Source organism: Lissotriton helveticus, chromosome 5_1 (assembly GCF_964261635.1).
Source record: "Lissotriton helveticus chromosome 5_1, aLisHel1.1, whole genome shotgun sequence".
In the NCBI taxonomy this organism is placed as follows: domain Eukaryota; kingdom Metazoa; phylum Chordata; class Amphibia; order Caudata; family Salamandridae; genus Lissotriton; species Lissotriton helveticus.
Window position 1 is genome coordinate 1,775,991,745 of NC_136065.1, and position 22,951 is coordinate 1,776,014,695.

General features: G+C 45.7%; 2 protein-coding genes across 4 annotated transcripts in view; one reads left to right on the forward strand and one right to left on the reverse strand.

Annotated features, from left to right (window-relative positions):
- LIMD2 (LIM domain containing 2) overlaps positions 1 to 22,951 on the forward strand; it is a 129,541-nt gene that overhangs the window by 38,735 nt on the left and 67,855 nt on the right. The window lies entirely within an intron of this gene.
- MAP3K3 (mitogen-activated protein kinase kinase kinase 3) overlaps positions 12,909 to 22,951 on the reverse strand; it is a 2,022,699-nt gene continuing 2,012,656 nt past the window's right edge. The window contains exon 18 of one of the 2 annotated variants that reach the window (XR_013594968.1): positions 12,909 to 13,495. The gene's annotated coding sequence lies outside the window, so the exon portion shown is untranslated. The remainder of the gene's footprint in view (positions 13,496 to 22,951) is intronic. The other variant, XR_013594969.1, reaches the window with a different exon arrangement.

A 22,951-nucleotide genomic window follows, 5' to 3' on the forward strand; every position in this document is an offset into this window, starting at 1 on the left:
CAGGCCTGATGCAACACACTCCCCTACTAGAACCCACATTGCTCGCGCATTCATCGGGATTTGGCAGCTGAAGCCTGCAGTCGCGAATCTTGTAAAATAACAGCAGGTTATCAGGAATGGTTCCACTAAAGGCTGGTACTGGGGGCAGACGGCACTCCCATGAATAGTCATTGGGGCATGGCTTTCGGTGGATTATGCCCACCCAGATCATCTGAGGCAGCCTAGACTATATATAAGGAACATCCATACGGGGAACTCTAACGTCCAATAACCCTGCTGGACCTATCAGCCTCCCAGGCATCACAGGGTTAAAGAAAGAGAGAACGGAAGATACCCGGGGATGTCAGAATTAGGAAGGGATGAGAGGAGGACAAGTAAAGAGGGAAGATCATGTGTGAGGTGGGCACCACGGATGTATGACGTTACAACGCATACATTTACAACGCCTACCTTTACATCGCAAGTTTTACAACGCATACCACTACAACGCATAGTGCTTTTGGGCGGTGGATAGTGAATAGTTTAATTTACTACTCCAACTCCAGTCGCCATGGATAGTAGGGAAGGTGTTGGATAGTAAATTAAACCTATTCCCTATCCTAGAGCGCCCCCCAGCGCAATGCGTTGTAATGGTTTGCGTTGTAAAAGTTGCGTCATAAAGGCACTGCGTGGTAAAAGTTGCGTTGTAAAGGATGTTTACCGGGCACCGGATGTATGACGATGTATGACGTTACAACGCATAAATTTACAACGCCTACAGCAGCGTAGGAGAATGGGTGCCCATACTCAGCCTCTCGCATCCTCATTCGGATCTATGATGTTACAACGCGTTATTTTACAACGCAGACCGTTACATCGCAATTTTTACAACGCAGGAACTATTACAATGCAAACCTTTACAACGCATGTCATTACATAGTAGATGCTATTACAACGCATGGCATTACATCGTAAGTATAGGTAAGTATACCTTTTTAAAAAAAATGTAATTAAGTTAATTTAATTTAATTAATTTAATTAAAATACATTTTAAAATAGTAATTATTTTTATTTAATAAATTTAAATCTATTTATTTAAATTAATTTTAATAAAAATTGTAATTAATTTTATTTAATTAATATAATTAAATTAATTTAATTTAAATATTTTTTTGATTGTAATTAAATTAAATTATTTAAAATAATGTATTTAATTTAATTATTTTAATTAAGAAATTTAATTAATATAATATAATTAATTTAATTTAACCTAAAAACACCCCTGTACCCCAAAACCCAAACCCTACCCTGAAACCTAAAAACACCCTTGTATCCCAAAACCCAAACCCTACCCTGAAACCTAAAAACACCCCTGTACCCCAAAACCCAAACCCTACCCTGAAACCTAAAAACACCCCTGTACCCCAAAACCCAAACCCTACCCTGAAACCTAAAAACACCCCTGTATCCCAAAACCCAAACCCTACCCTGAAACCTAAAAACACCCCTGTACCCCAAAACCCAAACCCTATCCTGAAACCCTACCCTGAAACCTAAAAACACCCCTGTACCCCAAAACCCAAACCCTACCCTGAAACCTAAAAACACCCCTGTACCCCAAAACCCAAACCCTACCCTAAAACCTAAAAACACCCCTGTACCCCAAAACCCAAACCCTACCCTGAAACCTAAAAACACCCCTGTACCCCAAAACCCAAACCTGAAACCTAAAAACACCCCTGTACCCCAAAACCCAAACCTAGCCCTGAAACCTAAAAACACCCCTGCACCCCAAAACCCAAACCCTGCCCTAAAACCTCAGTACACCAAAACATATACTCCTATACTCATACTTATTAAAAAAATTACTTAAATTAATAAATTTAATTTATAATATTTAAAAACATAAATAAATATTTTTATTTATTTTTATTTATAATTAATATTAATTAAATCAATTATATAATATTAAATAAAATTAAAATAAATTATATACTTACCAATACTTACGATGTTATGGTATGCGTTGTAATAGCATCTGCGATGTAATGCCATGCGTTGTAATGCCATGCGTTGTAATGGATCCTGCGTTGTAATAGCTGCGTTGTAACAGCATTACGACGTAAAAGTTGTGTTGTAAGTGATACACACCCCTCATTCACCCGTTGAACCATAGCACCTCTTGTTTGCTTTAAAAATACCGGGTGACGTAACATAACAAGAAGCGTACTCTCAACCAGGACCAGTTCTGGCGGGTGTTTGAACATTCTGTTTGACTTCTCCGTGCTGGAGTTCAGTTGTTCTATCAAAGTCGGTGATGTCACATGCTTCTGTTACACTCATTCTGTATGTTAAATCTAGCTCCATCTTTATAAGATCTTTCTGATTGCTTGTACGATGCACGGCTCTGCTTACAAATACAGATTTTTTTTTGTGTCTGCCTCTACCTTAGAGCACGCCACCTGGATAATCATAAGGAAGGGAAAGAGCCATTGGGCGTGGGGTGGGAAAGGGTGGCGAGGACTCCTGCCTTTGTATTGGCTGAAGTGGCTTTGACATTGAAATCCCCAGAGCTTGGCCCCAGACACTGTGTGCTTGTGTCTGAGCAGCTGTGACTTACAGGCAATGATGATTAATGGCTTCATCATCAAAGCCGCAGCTCAAAGGATCCATTCACTGCACCAAATGCAGAGGACCCGATTTCTGTGACTGTGTTTTTATGTTGACGTCTTTTTCGTTCAGCCGCCTTCATCGGGGTCATTGGAATGCTTCTACTCAATGTGTAACTTTACACATACTGAGCTTCCCGGAAACAAACAAGTGACCGCCTTGAACCCATCCACTCCTCATGCAGTGGAGGGCATGGGCATCAATCTGAGGCAAACAGGGGCAAGGCTAGCTCTTTAGTACCCTGGGTTTCAGAGTCTTAAAGGCAGCACCAAGAACAAAGAAAAGATAAACAGGGCTCATATGGTGCTGTTTACTATCTGTATTTTCCATTTACTGCCATTCCCCAAGATCTTCAGCAGCTATTCAGGATACGTTGAGGAAGTAATGGTGGGGCAATGGGTCAATTCTGCAATCTCTTTGTGGGTTTTAAGAGCATGCGAAGTCAGTTCCACTACTTCTGCCAAGCTGGTCAATGTTCAGTTGAGGTGGGCGGGATTGAAAGTCATGGACTAGCTCAGGGGTCTCCAACCTTTTCTGTAGTAAGAGCTACTTATGTTTGAAGAAAATCATCCAGAGCTACTAATATTATTATTGTTGTAATAGTGACCACATCGGACAAGATTACATTAGTGGCCACCATATGCAAGATTACCAGCAGTGATCACCTCAGTGCATCAGGCATGGTCGCCAGCAGTGATGTAAAAAAGGCTTTGTCAATGTGAAATGCCTCTACATGGGTAATACATAACAACCACAGCTGCAATGCCCCTGGCACCAAGGCGATCTCAGAAACAAGTCTCCTGAACTCCATATAATTTAACACTCAAATATCCGCTTTAAATACATTTTGGAAATTCAACAATTTTTCTTCAAAGAACAGTTTGAGTTCTGAAAATAAACTATACTTTAATTTATACTTTTCAGTTTCGTTATACATATATTAATTCAACCAAGCAGAAACATCAAATAGTGCATTCTGTGCTGCACAAAGGAGAGCTAATTACAGGTAGCTGGAAAGCTATCAGTAGCTCACGAGCTACTTGTAGGAGAAGCCTGGAGTAGCTCTGGTTTATTTATGCTCGGTTGAGGGGTGTAGCCCATCTTCCACCCAATGATCACTGATCGAAGAGGTGATAACATCGTTCCAATCTTTTACTAATAGGTTTCCAAGGTGCTCATCTAACTTAGATTTATTCTGATAGACTCAACTGGCACAGCCTTACTCGAGTTAATCCGCTATGGATTTGGAGGATACCTTGGTGCTGGACCTCTGCTGATGGGTTCAGGGTGTCACTGGCCCTCATTCTAATCACATGCATTTGGTGGGTGGTATATTAGCTCCATTCTGTTCTTGTCTTTGAAGTATATTCAACTATATTGGTTTTGTTTTATTGCTTGAATTGTGTTGTCGCAGCACCAACCTATTCTGAGGGGTTTGAAAGGGTCTATTCTAGTTATGTTTTATTCTGGGAGGGTGAATCCTTTATCTTCTAGACAGCCCGGTGCAGATCCTGGGTACCATCGACACCCTCCACATGTAATCACCCCACAAAAAATCCACTCAAAATGCGCCCTTCTATGCACTAGACATCCTTTGCTATAAGTCATGTGAGCTATAACAAGTCTGAAAAATACCCGGACAGACACAGGAAAGTAATCCAAGTACAAACACAAAGACAGAGCGGAGACTGGATAGAGTGCGACAAGCGGGCGGCCTGAAGCTGCTATAAGCATCTATGCACCGTTATGCCAGCCCTGCAAAGTAGGCCGTGTTAGACCAAACATGCACAGCAACAAAATAAAAATAAAAAATGGGTATAGTTCACATGTTGAAATAAACATTTTAAGAGACTGGACCTTTTATTTCATACTCGTGACACTGTCTACAGCAGACAGACGCCGTGCAAATCTTGTGGCATTTTTCATCAGCTGCCCTGGGGACTCATGGGAGTGGACTGGAGTTTGAGAGAGCTCGTGCTGACCAGGCCTCGGATTCTGCTTCAGGGGGTGGGGTGGGTGTGTAAAGGGAGAGAAACAGACCGAAGTAACACTTTTACCATAAAAGGCCGTTTCCTCTGTGAATGGATTCCAGATACTTCTCCTCCCCCCTCGAGGCAGAAGCAGGCCCCGCCCCATCTCGTGAGAGCAGCCTTTCTCTGCCTCAGCACTGACCCAACCAACCGGGCAGGGGTCATTGTTTGGGGGCTTAGGCACAACGCACTTTTGTTGCTTCCGTTTTTGTCTGTAAAGTGTTGAATTCTGTGGTAGTCCGGCTTCTAAGCACTGGCTGTGCCCGCCCGCTCAGGAGGCACAGCACTGTCAGATAAGACGCTTTGCCTGTGTTCAGGAACGAAGGTCTGAACTCTGGTTTTGTGCCTTGAAGCCAGAGGCCACATGTCCACCTCCTTTCGTTTGGTTACAGTGATTACAATCTGCGGACTGCTTTATTTTAGTGGCATAACACAGGTGCTTGAGGTGACGCATTGAAACATGAATCCAAATTAAAATTGCACACAGTAAATTCTTCGAATGCGGCATGTTTACTGTTTTAGTTCCAAACACTGAACGAGGTATGCTACAATGGATACAAAATTCAGAACAGATGTTTCGCAGTCGGTTACAATCCTCATGAGAAAACACATAAGACTGGAGTGGACATTAAGAGCCTCAAAAGTAAAAAGTAAAAAAAAAAACACACACACAACTGCAACCATGTGCGTGCCTTTCTGCCCCTTATATCTTGCCTGCAGGAGAAGTGGACAAACCTAAAAAGATAACTAACTGGGCCTGCGCTTCAGGAAGGCTGGTTGGGCTGGGACAGAAAAAGTTTTTACCACTACGACTCTGATCCAGCCCAAGAAGTCTTCTAGGGGTTACACTATATCAGGACATTTTCACATTTCTATATGCACCAGTCCGGCCCCTGCAGAGTCACCCATAGCAGCGTAAGTGGACATACCGTACTTGCAGAGGTCTTCTGGTTTGAAGGGTGCAGCCTGGATTTCAAACAGGCCGGTCTACCAGTTGCAATGTGCAACAGCGAGCATCTGGTGTCTACGTGCATTCAAGGATGCTCCAGGCCACTCAGCAGTGATTCAGGGGAAGCAGGTTCTCTGAACACCGGAGCCTGCTGGAGGCTTGGTAAAGCTCCAGGCTTCTCTCTCCATGCTAGAACTGGTTTTCACTTTCAGCTCCACCTTGGTCACTGGTTCAGCAAGTCCCATGAAGGTGCCCTCGCTGCACTGGACTCTGTTCAAGAGACATCTCAACATACACAAATCCTCACGACTTGATACATTTAGCCTCAGGTGGACGAGTGCCCATCAGAATTTGTGACTTGGCCAGTTACTTTTTCCTGAAGAATGCCACCTGACCACTCGGTCTACGGGAGTCAATGCTGAGTTAAGAAAACAGGCAGACCACTGGTCGTCTCAGACGTCAGTTGCCTCAGCTTGACTCAAGTTAAAGCTATGTACATATTCTTAATGGCTAGCATCATATTACCAAGTACCAGCATGAGTGTATGGTGGCGCCTCAAGATTTCCGTTTCTTAAGGGGTCTCCCTGGATAATGACAGGCTATCCATTCTGATGTTGAGGCCTATCAGTCAATAGGGACTTAACCACTCCAACTATAATAGCAGGACGGTGTAATGCAACTTTTCATTTCTCTAAAAGGGGCGATTTTATTTTAGTAATCAATTTCGTTTTGGTTTTAGGGATGCTGCAGTGGCATTCGTGCAACATCAATTGTGGGTGTAACGAGAAAACAGTTATTGCTGGAATTAACAATTATAAGGATTGAAACATTGGTTGGTGTGGTAATATGAGGTCATGCATGATATGTGGAGCCCAGCCATTGGTACAGAACTACTTCATTTATTAGCGCGTGATAGTAATGTAAACCCGGCCTTTGCAGGGTGCGTGTTGTGAAATGCATGTACCGCTGCTGCCTGTGTGCATAGCACAGCAGACTAAGGAATAACTGAAATAAGCACATCGAAGTACAGTAGATTTTTCGTCGAGAAAGCTTCTTAATCTTACAAAGAAGATATTTATTCACAGTGATTTGTGTTTCTTTTCTCCTACTTTATCAGATTAAGAGATTTGTTTTAAGAGGATATTTATGTCTGTAAGAAAAGGCCAACACAGTCAAGTAAAATGTCTGTGTGGTAATTAGTATAGGCTCACATTTGTTAGTTCACGCAGAAAGAAGCAAAACAATAACAAGTCAAATGGTCAACACCATAAATACCAAGTGTAGCTTTTGTTTATTTTTTTCAGAAAATGAAACATGGTGGGTGTTTACAGAAACCGCTGAAGCATTTTGGTCGCAAAATCCTTTTTTGCAACAAAATGGATACAAAATATACGTAAACATTAGGTAAAAATAACTTAAAAGAAGATGAGTCAGGTGCACAGTGGAAAGATTTAAAAAACAAACATTTTAGCAACAAAAAAAAAGAAAAAAAAATCTGCTGGAGGCAAAGTCATAGAAATAAAGCCAGCAGGATGGCTCGGTGATGAAAATACTCACAGATGCCATCTGGCCTGACGTTCAGGCCACAGGTAACAACAATTACTTAAAGTCTAGCTCACTATTTGATAGGACCAAGGTTGATAAATTAAGGACCAACTGAGGCTAATAAAAATGATAAAATAATAATAAATATTATTATAATCTTTTGCATGCGACGTTTAATACTGTAGTTGTTGTTTCTAAGTGGAATAATTAACCGTAGAGTTATTGAGAATGTGCAAAGTAACGGGGTAGAAATGGAAACGGTGCTCGGTCCAGAGGATGAGGGAACCTGGCAATGGGACTTCAGTTCAAACTCAGTGAGGCAAGGGACCAAGGCACCGTCTGAGGACTTGGCGGCTCATGAGTTCACTGCAGGTGTCTGGTGGATTCCTAGGTCACAAGTGAGAGGCCGGGGTCCACTCAGTCTTTTTTACATCCAAATAAAACGAGTAGGACTGAGTTGGGTAACAATAACTATCTGTTAGGTAGTGCGTTTCCTGCATTGTAGCGCTTTCAGCAGCGACTCGGGGCTTCACAGTTGGTTCCGAAACTTCCACTGCAGACTGGAGTCTAAAGAGGCCCAGAAAACTGGTGTCATGCCCTGGCTGTGCTTGTGTTTGTCGAGTAACACGTCACCCTGCACGGCCGCGCCAGCCTCCGGTTCTAGGCGTCTCCCACCATGCTATGCCTCTCGCAGGCTGTGAAGCCTTCTGCCTCTGGAGACCAGGTACACCCTGGAGTGTTGTTATTGATGCCAGGCCGTTGATGTGCATTACAGCATGGAGCATCAGCTGGTTCCATCGCTCTGCAACTCTACACTCCTTGCAGCGGGGGTCAGGTCACCCTCTGTTGCTGTCGGTTGCTAGGTTACTCCTCGGCGGCCCTGAGCTGAGCATCAGTGGTGCAGACTGGCATCCCATGATGGTGCCTGACAGAAAGCGCAAGGCTCGCCAAAGCGCCGCAGGGCATCGAGAGGCACACGCCTGCAAGAGCACCCTCGGCAGGCATCCAGCGCATGCAGACAGACAGGGGGCCCGTGAAGGTGGGCACAGACTCTGCTGCAGCCTGCACCGTGCACATTCTGGCCCTTGTGCCACCCAAGCAGCCTTGGTATATGTTTCCTTTACACAATCAAGCTCTTAAGACTGGAGCAAAGGTGTGAGTGGGCATGAGAGGGATTGGGTCTCCCTTTGTCAGTCTGTCTTTCAATTATGTCCTCAGCTGCCCTTTTCACCTGAATAGAATGCACCATCACCACCCGCATCAGCCTCTGCTGCCATACTCACCCCCCTGCCCCCGCCCCAAGTACCGAGAGGAGCCTGTGCATGCTGCCTTTCCTCAGACTGTTGTCTTTGCCACAAAAGAAAAAAAACTCGGTATAAGCAAGGTAGACCTTCCCCACTTCTGTGTTCCAAATAACTTGTCCCTGTCCAGAGTCTCACATCACCCGCCATCTTGGTGCAAAAGATCCCTCGTGTTGAAACAATACTGAGCCACAATTCTTGAGAATAATAGTCTATCCAGAGCCTTAGCTCCGTGCATCAGAGGGTCTTTACCTACTTACCATGTTACTCAGCACCGAGGCAGGAAGCTACTTCCAGTACCTCAAGCTGTCAATTTCACAAGACAGAAAGCAAAAGGTTCTACAGGCCGTACTCCAGCCCACCTCAGCTGAACAGCACAGAAACAAATAACAAAATACTTTAAAGTGAAATCCTGAATTGCCATAGTCTAGTCTGGCAACTTGCTGGCTGTGGGTTGTGCTACTTTCTTGTTCAACAGGTTCTGGTGGTGTATGCTTCATCGGGGTGTACTTCCTGAATATTGAAATCACAATACCGATGATAAACGATATAGAGGACAGAATATTGTATAGAGTAAATATCAACAGGTAAGACTACAATTTCTGTACTTAACGCCACATGTATGTACCTATGTAGTACATACATCTTCAAGGGACGTAGATGTGAAGTTAGGACTAGTAAATCTAAACTTCCCTATATGCGCTTACCATTCAATAAATCGTCTCTCGATATGCTGTCCTCAATATTGTTGTACAACAATATTGTTGATGTGGATAGTCAGTAGTATAACCCTTTCTCATTCATACAGTGGTGGCGACCACACAGCCAATTGGGAAATCTAATGCGTGTATAAGTATGGGGACAGTGACAGCTCAGGGAAGGCATTCATACCACAGGTGGCAAAACCCAACATATCAGAGTGCCCGGAGAAAGGAGGAATAGCCATCGGTGAGTAGGAAAGGTCACACACTAACACAACACTGTTCTGTTAGATTGGCCACATTAGTAAAACAGTCTGTACACAACACCACGCCGTTTCTATACCACACTTTGCAACAAACGCCAGCTTTCTGCGTGCTGCAAAAATGCACGTTAGGTAATTGTAAAAAACAGAGTGCAGCACTGCAAATATGGGGCCACCAGACAATTGAAAAATTGTTTAAATAAGAAATCTGTACATTTTAAGGCAGTGGAGTTAGCCAGCACTAAGGAATGCCTGCTTGTAATTCACCGTACCTTACTTTACTTAACACAAACTGAAGTTCAATAGAAGGGCATTTTAAATCCCAGTAAGATAGCCCCCACGTTGCCACTGAAATGCACTGAATGAAAATGATTTTTCTCAGAGTGGGAACATACAATGAACATTTAAACAGTTTTAGTATTGAAAAGAATGTGCTGTCGTTTCTAAGAGGCAAGTAGTTATGAACATACTCACTCAGGGGGTCTCTCTATGAGACCTGTGATTACTGAAACACCTAAGGGTCACCTAGCACTCCAAAAGTCCTTATTCAATTCTACATGAATGTGGTTAACCTCTTGAAAAAAGTACAGTAAATTTGGTTTAGTTTAGTGGAATTTCCAATGGTACAAACTAGTAGATGATTTCTGTCTGCAGCGTTTGCTAAAAGGCATGGTCTCAGGGCCAGCACATACCGCAATAGTAATCTAACTGTGGCTTTCCACTTTAACAGCTTACTTGCAACTTGTGCATTAGATTCCACCACAAACCTAATCTTTCACGATCATACTGTCTGCTTATAGCAGGGTGATTCTTGCGAAACTGAGTTCCCTCAGTGGAGACTCTGCGGCCATAAATACACACTATTAATCAATTCCTGACTTTTATACCATTTACAGATCCGAGGCAGAATCCTAAAATGGAAAACAATGCACCGCTTGGTTAGAAGGAGGACTGTATATTCTCAATTTGTTGCTTTGCACCAGCTCCGTAACAATATTATATAGAAGTGTGCAGCTTCCACTTGCGCCTACCCGGATCAATGTATAAGAGCCTTACATAATGACAGAGCCACAAAAAGGTGATCATAGGAACTGCAGCAGACTACTATTCGATAGAATCTCTGACAAATCAGGGAAACCTAAAGCGATTAGGTGCCTTGGATAAGACTAAAACAGTCAAGGTTATCTGTGCAGTGTGAAGAAACTTCTAAAAATGGAGTTCTGAGGAACCCACACAGGTGCTGATTGGATATTGGTGAAACTACAGGTAGAGTCTTGCTGTAAACAGCAATGGCCGGTGAATAAAGCCTTCTATGCGCTAGAAGTCATTGCTCAGTACTGTGGGACACACATCAGCCTCTACACTCTGAGCTGCAGTGACAGAAAACAGGACAACACCAAGTTTAATTGCTTCCATTGGAGCAGCTGCTAGCCAGATCTACCCAGGTGGCGAGTCACAAAGGAGATAATGTGACAAACAAAAGCATGTGTAGCTTTAGTGTAGCTCATAAAAGATGATGCTTCATACAAAGGATGAAGAACACTACATCTTGGAGTTCCTCTGGTGGGGAATGGGCACCCCAGCTGCACTGGGAAGAGTATAAACTTGAAGAGTCTGACAAATGACCATACAATCTCATAATAAGAATTACAGAGTTAAAGAGTGTACAGACACCTCATTAATGAACCAGACAGGGCTCTTGCGGGTCCCAGTTTCGAAATAGGGTTGTCCGTCCCCAAATCTGCCGTCATATTTGCTGCAAGCCACTTCTGTAGTGACCTCAGCTTAGGGGTGGAGCCTGCTTGTTACTATCATGTTGATCTAGGTGAGGGAAGCTGTCAAGGACAACCTTGTCCCCATACCTAAACCCAGTAGACTCGAGGGCATCGGTTGGACCTTCTTCGCACTGAAGCCCCGTCATTACAAGAGGACATAGTGCCAAAAAAGGCAGCAAGGGTTCTATTCCGATCCAACTTTAGGGGTAAGTATATAAGCATAAGCTCTTCTCCCCAGGATTTTTGAAACTTCAACAAAGTTCCCACGTAGAGGGAGCAAGGAGAGAAAGGTGAAGTGTGAGTGGCAGTTTTAAGCATTTTCTTTTTTTAATGGGAGCTTATCCAGCGTTATTCAATAGCTCCCATTAAGTTAAATTAACAGATATATTAATGGTGAATTACAACAGTGACATTGATAGCCTACACTGTTCACTTAAAAAAACACAATGAAGCCATTGCTGTCGGGTAGCATCCCGCCAACGTTTGTTTCTGCACACACCACCTGGTTGAATGGCCTCGATACATTCACGTTATCAGAATTAAAAACTTAAGCATCTGTCACACTGTTAAAGTGGGACACTTGGCCAGTCTCTGACCGACCGACAGACAGGACACCTCACATTACACCCCCAATAACCACTGGCGTGTTCTGCCATACTCTCCCATCACAAAATAGAAGCAACCCTAAACTCACTGGTGCCTAACTGGGCATCACCAGGGGGGTGTAGCCGAAATCGCTAGGTATTGCATTGCACAGCCACAACAGGATGCAATGCCCACAAAGAGTTACAACCTAATAATTCACACAAAAGGAGGATACATGCAGCCCTATATGTATACCATTGTAACTTTTCACTGTCAGTTCTGCTTAGGAAAGAAGGCCCACGATATGCACTCCAGTCTGAATTAAGACCGGCCCAAATACATATACGGGAAAGGGTAACGTGCTTGGAAATTAATTATATTGCCTGAAAATTCAAAGTCACCAGAAAATCTCCTGTGCAGGCCAGAAGAGCCCTTCGCCCTGGTGCCTTTTCAAGGACAGGGCTGTGCACCCAGGCCAGGGCGTGTAAGCCCCGGGGACACACAGTGAGAATGTCAATAATGCTGTCCGGATTTCAAATCCAATTATGAGGACGTAGCCGCCTCGGGTGCCTTCTCTGGGAACGGGCTGTAACAGGGTTAGGTGGCCTGCACGTGGACAGAGCCTGGGCGTGGTCCGAGGATTCGGGGAGGAGCTAGGATTGGAGGTCATGCTGGGACCTGTCTGCTGTGAACAGCGGCGAAATGGATTCTGCACCCTAATCTGAGTGAATTGAAATGATACAGTGGGTGATCCACCGACAGCCGATAAAGTCACCGTGAAGCAAATCAAAGCTGGAATGTGTAAAGCCGCGGGAACATTGGCGCTAAAACTGGCTCAGCTTTGAGAAGAGGGGACTGGCCTGAGAGTCTGCCCCTCTTTGCGCTGCATTTTTATTGATTTTTAAAATACATATAATACAGAAATGAGGCAAAAGTAGCAAACGTTTACTCTGTAAACGGACTGTAGTCGAGTGAGACAAATATTTTTACAGGAGCAGCACATTTCAAGAAATGGGAAGCACGTCTTACTAACAAGCTGCACAGCAGTCATTTTATTATATGTGTATATGCACAGAAGAAACTTAAATAAACATTCGATAATCGATATGTGACTCGAGAGAGTCCAGACATTTTTGCATGAATTTTGAAGGCTGATCGGCTGTAGGGTGATCGGGTGGATGGTGACAGGCTAGTAATGCCGGTGAAGGGCCAGCAGTGCTCAGCCTGTCTGTCACACGTCAGGGGGGTGGCAGTGTGATGTGTCTAACTCTGCGCCGTCACTCGTATCACACTAATGTCCTTATGTTGTATGTGTAACAAAATGACGATACACAAGCCGCAGTAGCACCTTCTCTTTTCCTTTCCAGTACATTTATTTTCTTTTACATAGCAGCACATAATGCTGTTGTATGCTCTAACCAATCTGTAAGGTGTCCTAAATTCAGGAGAAATGAGGCATAGGCAAAACAGACGCATGGCGAGATAAAGTGAAATCAAGATCAGAATCTAAATGTTCTTGTTCCAAAGTCTGCATCATAGTGACTCGAAATCAACTCTTCCATGTGCTCTTGTTGCTCCCGTTCCAGCTCCTGTCTTCTTTCATTCGTGCCTTTCTTTACTTCATCTCTTTGTTTTTTTATTCTTTTCACTTGCTTCACTCCTCTTCTTGCGTCACGTTCCACCTCTCCTACTCCTCCCTACCATAAACAATAACACTGGTTAGAGTTGTTCAACACAGAAGCAAATTATAGTAGGATAGTGGTTGGCTTTTCAATGAATTTCTGGAACTCTTCCAGACACTGGCCTTCTTCCCTGAGCCACGGTGAATATATATCTACTCTACAGGGATCAGAGGACATTGTTGGAACACAGAAATTGACATTTTGGAACGATCAACTCACCTCTAGGGTGCATAGCACATATATCACAAACAAATCCATCTCTAGGTACATTTGTCACTTTGTCTGGAATGTGGTATGGATCAGGATTGCCTTCTAAGGGTTGACCAAGGAAAAGTAACTTCTACAATGTCATCTGTGGACTAGGCTAAGTGCTAGCTGTTTAGGGTTCTTAAGAAGAACGATGGGTTGTAATCTGATGAGTGCCATAGCTCAAGTGCTTATATTGAATATTATTTGTCTCCTGCACACTTGATGTTGGACGGTGGGAGCAGGTAGACAGTGCTAGAGTTAGCTACCTTGCTTGTTTCACAAGTGACAATTCCAGTCAGACGCCAGTGTTGATTTTATTTATGTTTTTATTAGTCATAGCATGTTACCCAAAGGCAATCTCGATTGCCAGAGAAAGTGCATTTTGAGCTGTGACATTTCATACCTGCAATTGTCGACCTGTGATACATGCGACCTAGCCTCTGCAGATAAAAATTGCGCATGGTCACTGTCAACCTGCAATACCTGAGACCTGGCCCACAAGGCAAATAGTGTTTCTTTCTGGTAATTTCCTACATATAATGCCCTTGATGGGGCTGCATCCATAGCTAGAAGGTGCATTTGGTCAAAATTAATGACCTGGGTTCTTAGTATATTTTACTGAGTAAAGATTTTCCAGCAGGCACATTGACCCTTAGATATAGCTTTGGGGTTAAATGGGAACTTGCAAAATGCTATTAAATCCTTTTCTAAAGCAGGCAATCAATCAATGTTTGCCAGGTTTCTAGAAAATGTTGACCCTATATGTTACTTCAGTTGTAGCTAATTTAAGGAATGGCAGTGGCATGTGCCTGAAGAATTATCTAAATAAACAAAAATCAAACACTATTTCAAAATGGACTGTTCGAAAACAGCAACACAGTGATGTGCCAGGAGGTTTCTTAGCGGCAAGGATGACCAGCCTGCAGAGAAGGGCCTGGGGAGACTTAGTTGAGTACCACGATACGTCTGGCTCTTCTATAATCCTGCCCGCCTCTCAGGGGCACAGATCTATTACAGACTCTTCACCGATGTTCTTTTAAAAGTCTCACCGGCCTTGAAAGGATGTCCACCCTCCCAACATAATAAATGCTTCCCACAGAATCTGAGGGGCTCACCAGCTCTGGAAATCTTCCTCACCCTCCAAAAACTGTTTCTCTTCTGTTGATATCCACGACCCACCCCCCAAAAGCCCCTGATTGTACCCTCATTTGCAGGGCACAAGTCCTAAAAAACAGAAGTGGGGGGACGCTGACGTCACAACAGGACGTGACGTCACAAAAGGTGGCTTGCACCATCAGACTCATTGCCTCCCCTCGCTCACCCCTTAGATGTGATTACATCAGAGAAGGCAGCGTTCTGAATGGGCTCCGATCTTGCCCAGAGAGGCCAAGGTGTGAATGTGTGGCTCCATTTGCTCCAGTTATCAAGCTTCTGGTAAAATAAGTGGGGGGACGCCGTCCACCCGCGTGGTATCCCGACTCGAGCCCTGCGAGTCCTTTGAGACTCAGTAGTGTGACAGGTGCAAAGAGTCACGGAGACCTGGAGACTGGCATTTTTATATTTTCGAAGACAAATACCGCACATTTGCAGGGCAGCTTCAAAAGTCCTACCAAAACAAACCTGCTTATAATTTTTGGGATGAATCCCTCCTCTCCTCTCTTATGGACGAAAAGCTCCGTCCTTTGATCTCCTGGGGGGTGTCGGGCGTCCAGACGGAGCACAGGAAGGCCCCTCCCACCTCTGCACCGCACTCCAGTGAGCGCATGGATGTGCCCCGCCTCCCCCTTCCAGAGCAGAGATATGTTATAAACATACTTGGTTCTCAATGCTCTCGCAGGCCACATCATGTGATGACTGTGGAAGGAAGAATCTCTATTTTTAGGTTTCGACTGCAAAAAGCTGCGCAAGCAGCTTTTGCGCAGGAGAAATCTTATGAGAACTGTAGTGTGGCTTTGGGTCGGCCCTCGTCATTCATTGGCTGGCTCCATAAATGGAGCCTAGCCATTGGACGAGGGGCCTGTCCATCAATGCCGGACCAGACACGGGGGCGTTCCCGAGATTCTTTTCCTTTTGCCGACGTCACGCGACGCCGGGAACGCCCCCGTGTCTGGTCCGGCCGGGCCGTGTTTGCTGTTCCCTCCTCCCTCCCGACGTCCGTGTCCTTTCCCGCCCCCCTCGTCCTCTCCAGCCCCCTCGTCCTCTCCCGCCCGCCCCCCTCGTCCTCTCCCGCCCCCTCGTCCTCTCCCGCCCGCCCCCCTCGTCCTCTCCCGCCCCCCCGTGTCCTCACAAACAAATATTGCTATCCCGTCCCGCCCGCGGGTTTCTTCAGCCGGCCGGCCAATCCCAGCGCGGCCGGCCGGAAGTGCCCGCCCCCCCGCCGCCCAGCGCGAGAAGAGGAGCCACGGCGAGCGCTGGAAGTCTGCGCTGCTCCCGGCCGGGTGACAGCAGACTGGGAGCCCAGAGAGGAACTCCCGCAGCACCCGGGTGAAGCGAGGCGGGACTGGCCTGCAGCGCTGCCATGTCTGTGTGGTACTGTGAAGAATGTTCTGAACTGGTATTTTGCATACTGTTGTTTCCTTATGTTTGCACAGGCTTGTATAAGCTTCTATTTGCTAGTTTTAGTGATCATAGTTAGCGCGTTGTGGAGTCTTTAAGCTTTAATTTCTTTGGCTTTTCCTAACGCTAATTTTGAACTGTGTTCGTGTGCGGCTTCGCTTGGCGTGCGCCGCTTATTGCTGTTTTCTTTACACTTTACAGGAGTATGTAAGCATATGCTTATAATTAGCTTACTGAACTTTAAACTTGTGCATGTATGGGTCGGGCGAGGTACAGTGTTACAGAATGCTCCTGGATATGGCTGTCATTAGACATCTCTCATCTCACTTGGAATCTCATCGCTTCCTCGTCAACTTCCAGTTCAGCTTTCATCCACCCTTAGAAACAGAAACCACCTCAATCAATATAAGTGATGAACACATCTACCCAAAACTAAGTTTACATATACATAGTATTGCTGCTTGTCCTGTCTGTGACTTTTTACGCCACCGACCCACAATATTCCTGAAGAACATTATTACACATACCAGGTATGATCACAAACTGTTTGTATTCCTCCTTAAAAACCAGACACAGTAATTTAATATGAGCACCCACCTCTCCAAAGTTGCGTCCTTTCACCTATAGTGTCTACAATATCACTGTTGTTGTACAGTGTATACATGATCCCTCTTTTCCAAATCATTGATTGCATACTAGTTTAAGGTTAATCACACAACTACACCTAAAACTTCAAGAGGGATCGCTGACGTTAGGATTACCCAGAACATATGTAAGAAACGATTTACTAAAACCTTATTTTCCAAAATCCAATTAATATTGAGGCCTACGGTCGAACTCTTTGATCCAGCTCACCATTCATCAAAAGGAGATCTTCCTCCCTCTTGACTGCCCCTCCCCCCACTACCCATCAGACTTATAGGTGGTTTTACAAAACTTCTCCAGAGGGGTTAAGACCCCTCTGTTGCTGCCAGTTGCAGACACAATGTATAGTCCATTCATTTTTAAGTAACTTCATTCAAGGTAACGGAATGGATGAGCTGACACAACTTATTCCCTCTCTACAACATGAAGTGTTTTTAAGCAGCCATAAATAAACCTATAAGTAACTAAATAAATAAGCAAACAAATAAAAACAAAACTCTATGGCAAAGTTCTAATAGCGTCAGACAGGACTTTCTTCCAGTCTCTTATCTATCCTAACCGGGTTGTCCTCTGCCAACTATGATATACCAATTTAGATCACCTACAGCAAAATACTCAGTTGCGTTCTATAGCAGAGTCTCAGTGACTCTCTCGGTAATAGTGCAGCCTTCTGACCCAGTAAAGTGAATTCTGTACCATGGGATCTTCAACTCCCCTTGTAATACTAATTACATCTGAAAGTGAACTCTCTTTACTGTTCAAAATCCACATAGGGAAGGTTACTCATCCAATCGGCTGAGTTCAGTCCAAAGTGTCTCGCAAGGCTCAGGTGCAAGGTCCTCATTAGCATAAGACCACCATCTTTGTACTGTGTCTATCCAGCATAGGGAAGGGCCAGAACGTGAACACCTTGTGTAATTCCTATGCAATTCAAAGAATATTCATGAACAATATATCAAGCTCTGAATTGCTTCATCTGCACTATTCTGCATTTGCAGTGGGACCTATAGATCGGGTATTTCCAGGGACTTGGAAGCCAAAGCAAGAATGAAATAGTTTAACATCCACCTAATGTTCCACCTTCCCAGTTCTATGTGTGGCTGTGAGGACCATTTAGCTGGGCAGAAGAGGGCCAACTGCAAAAAACTGGCAGATGCTCCACCTGTCCACTTTGTGGGTGTACACTGCCCGGCCTAATTTTGAGGCAGGGGACCGCCTGGGTTGCAACAGCAGTTCCTTTTCTGACTCTTATGTAGAAAATCCTTTGCCATAAGCCTATTTGCCAGCGGTGTTCCAGCTTGAAAGCGCTGGAGGGCCATCCTATTCAGGGCGGACCTTCTTGTGTTGTTTCTGCTGTTTGCAAATGCTCTGTAAAGCACTGGGGTTCTGAACAGGAAAAATCAACAAAACTCGGAGGACCTTTGCCATTTTGTATCGCAGAAGCAAGTCCCCGGCTTCAGGAGTTTGTTTCTGGGGAAAAAACACAAATAATTTCAACTGGCGCACCATAACATGGGACTTGGGTGGTATTAGACTTTTGCCAAAAGTGTTCCCACCATATTGGCCACTTCACTTTCTGTGAAAATTCCCTCGAGTGCTTTGGGTAAAAATCTGGCGAACTACAGAAGTCTAAATTACCTTTAATCTTACGTTAGACCAACGCAAATTAAAAAAAAAACATAATATAAGTGATATGCTAGTTTGGCATGGTATTTTATTGAAATGTACATGTTCATCACAGACCCTGTCCTCTCTTAGGCAGGGTTTTCTTGACGATAGTATATGTTATGCCAACAGCAGTTTCAAGGCTTCACAGCTTGGCTTCTTGCTGCAAAGGTTTCTCAATGAAGGCACTCATGTACGGTTCAATGGTAAGTTGAGATCAAAGAAAAGTCATATTTGCTCAGCTCTCTGGTTACCTGGAAACTATAATGATACGAGAATTGTTTAACACCCAGTGCCAAATACATGCTTTCCTAAATTATGTAAAACGAAGCTGCTTTCATAGGAAAGTCTTGGCCCTTCGGTTAAGGAACACACATTCCTGCTTATTTTCGTATGGGGCGGGATGTTTCCAGGAGGTCTGCTTCATTCACCCTTACTCCCACCAAATATAAAAGCATGAGCATGGCTAAAGCAGATTCTGTCCGATTTAAACATTGTTACAACAAAAGCTAAATAAAGGCTGACTGCGAACGCTTTAGGCAATTTTTAAAGCTAACATTAATTGAGGCTTTATTTTGCTTTGTAATTCAATGTTTTTTTTGCCACAATCAGGGAACATGGAGATCTGTTATGTTTTTAAAAATATTTCGACGATTTGATCATGGAAGAAGCATTCGCTTTTCAATCTGATTTCTTTCGTTGTTGAAAAAGTACATCAAAGCAAGCTACTTTTGTCTGTTTATTACAATTAGTTTGTCTGTGAGGAGTGATGGGCACAGGAGTGTTTCCGAACCTTATCATCCTTGATTACTTACATCAGTCACGAATGATCTGAGCGGCACTCGGCTCTATTCGAAATATATCAACTCAGTCCCAGAAATAAAGAACAAGCATTTTCAATGCAATGGTTTCGCCTTTGGAAAATTTAGAGCTATTGGCATTGTAAATGTCAAAATTTGAATTTATGTGTTTGTTTTGAGAATAGCAAAATAGATGGCATTGTCATTTACATTGCCATTAGCTCTAACTTTTCCAAAGGCGAAACCATTGCATTGAAAATGCTTGTTATACTAGGCTGAGAGGGCAGCCGTGACCCCGGGATGCTGCCAGTGTTCTCACTTCAGAGGATGCTCACAGTACTTTATCTCTTTCTACACTCTACTCCTTCCACCCCCTCCGTCTTTATCTTGAAAACGCGCATTTCCCCTCATTTCTCAACACTGTTCCTGCTGAGAGACCTCGTGTACCGCTGGCAGGAAGCCGGTTTAGCAACTCAGCTGTGCTAGTAGCTGCTGCGGCTGCAAGCACCAACACAGCCCTGGGGTGCAGTCAGCAGTGCGGTAGATGCAGCAGTATATCTTTGTTAGCTGCCACAGACAGGCACCGGGCATCACCATACTCAGCATCCTGGCTGTGGTAGCAGACAGAGGCAGGCACTGAGCACCAACAGAGCCCTGGGGTACAGTCAACAGTGAGGTAGATGCAGCGGTATATCTTTGTTAGCTGCCAAAGACAGGCACCGAGCATCGCCAAAGTCAGCAGCATGGCTGTGGTTGCAGACAGAGGCAGGCACTGAGCACCACCACAGCCCTGGGGTACAGTCAGCAGCATGTCTGTGGTAGCAGACTGAGGCAGGGACCGAGCACAACCATAGCCCTGGGGTACAGTCAGCAATGAGGTAGATACAGCAGTATATCTTTGTTAGCTGCCACAGACAGGCACCGAGCATCACCAAAGTCAGCAGCATGGCTGTGGTAGCAGACAGAGGCAGGCACTGAGCACCACCACAGCCCTGGGGTACAGTCAGCAGTGAGGTAGATGCAGCAGTATATCTATGTTAGCTGCCACAGATAGGCACCGAGCATCACCAAAGTCAGCAGCAGGGCTGTGGTAGCAGACAGAGGCAGGCACTGAGCACCACCACAGCCCTGGGGTACAGTCAGCAGTGAGGTAGATGCAGCAGTATATCGTTGTTAGCTGCCAAATACAGGCACGGAGCATCACCAAAGTCAGCAGCATGGCTGTGGTAGCAGACCGAGGCAGGCAGTGAGCACCACCACAGCCCTGGGGTACAGTCAGCAGTAAGGTAGATGCAGCAGTATATCTTTGTTAGCTGCCACAGACAGGCACCGAGCAACACCAAACTCAGGATCCTGGCTGTGGTAGCAGACAGAGGCAGGCACTGAGCACCACCACAGCCCTGGGGTACAGTCAGCAGTGAGGTAGATGCAGCGGTATATCTATGTTAGCTGCCACAGACCGGCACCGAGCATCACCAAAGTCAGCAGCCTGGCTGTGGTAGCAGACAGAGGCAGGCGCTGAGCACCACCACAGCCCTGGGGTACAGTCAGCAGTGAGATAGATGCAGCGGCATATCTATGTTAGCTGCCACAGACAGGCACAGCGCATCACCAAAGTCAGCAGAATGGCTGTGGAAGCAGACAGAGGCAGGCACTGAGCACCACCACAGCCCTGGGGTACAGTCAGCAGTGAGGTAGATGCAGCGGTATATCTTTGTTAGCTGCCACAGACAGGCACCGAGCATTACCAAACTCAGCATCCTGGCTGTGGTAGCAGACGGAGGCAGGCGCTGAGCACCACCACAGCCCTGGGGTACAGTCAGCAGTGAGGTAGATGCAGCGGTATATCTATGTTAGCTGCCACAGACAGGCACCGAGCATCACCAAAGTCAGCAGCCTGGCTGTGGTAGCAGACAGAGGCAGGCACTGAGCACCACCACAGCCCTTGGGTGCAGTCAGCAGTGAGATAGATGCAGCGGTATATCTATGTTAGCTGCCACAGACAGGCAGAGAGCATCACCAAAGTCAGCAGCCTGGCTGTGGCAGTAGACAGAGGCAGGCACTGAGCACCACCACAGCCCTGGGGTACAGTCAGCAGTGAGATAAATACAGCAGTATATCTTTGTTAGCTGCCACAGACAGGCACCGGGCATCACCACAGTCAGCAGCATGGCTGTGGTAGCAGACAGAGGCAGGCACTGAGCACTACCACAGCCCTGGGGTACAGTCAGCAGTGAGGTAGATGCAGCAGTATATCTTTGTTAGCTGCCACAGACAGGCACCGGGCATCACCAAAGTCAGCAGCATGGCTGTGGTTGCAGACAGAGGCAGGCACTGAGCACCAACACAGCCCTGGGGTACAGTCATATGTGAGGTAGATACAGCAGTATATCTATGTTAGCTGCCACAGACAGGCACCGAGCATCACCAAACTCAGCATCCTGGCTGTGGTAGCAGATAGAGGCAGGCACTGAGCACCAACACAGCCCTGGGGTACAGTCAGCAGTGAGGTAGATAGCAGTATATCTTTGTTAGCTGCCACAGACAGGCACCGAGCATCACCAAAGTCTGAGCATGGCTGTGGTAGCAGACAGAGGCAGGCACTGAGCACCACCACAGCCCTGGGGTACAGTCAGCAATGAGGTAGATACAGCAGTATATCTTTGTTAGCTGACACAGACAGGCACGGAGCATCACCAAAGTCAGCAGCATGGCTGTGGTAGCAGACAGAGGCAGGCACTGAGCACCACCACAGCCTTGGGGTACAGTCAGCAGTGAGATAAATACAGCAGTATATCTTTGTTAGCTGCCACAGACAGGCACCGGGCATCACCAAAGTCATCAGCATGGCTGTGGTAGCAGACAGAGGCATGCACTGAGCACCACCACAGCCCTGGGTACAGTCAGCAGTGAGATAGATGCAGCAGTATATCTTTGTTAGCTGCCACAGACAGGCACCGAGCATCACCAAACTCAGCAGCATGGCTGTGGTTGTAGACAGAGGCAGGCACTGAGCACCACCACAGCCCTGGGGTACAGTCAGCAGTGAGGTAGATGCAGCAGTATATCGTTGTTAGCTGCCACAGACAGGCACAGAGCACCACCAAAGTCAGCAGCATGGCTGTGGTAGCAGACAGAGGCAGGCACTGAGCACCACCACAGCCCTGGGGTACAGTCAGCAGTGAGGTAGATACAGCAGTATATCTATGTTAGCTGCAACAGCCAGGCACCGAGCATCACCAAACTCAGCATCCTGGCTGTGGTAGCAGATAGTGGCAGGCACTGAGCACCAACACAGCCCTGGGGTACAGTCAGCAGTGAGGTAGATGCAGCGGTATATGTATGTTAGCTGCCACAGACAGGCACCGAGCATCACCAAAGTCAGCAGCCTGGCTGTGGTAGCAGACAGAGGCAGGCACTGAGCACCACCACAGCCCTTGGGTACAGTCAGCAGTGAGATAGATGCAGCGGTATATCTACGTTAGCTGCCACAGACAGGCACAGAGCATCACCAAAGTCAGCAGCCTGGCTGTGGCAGTAGACAGAGGCAGGCACT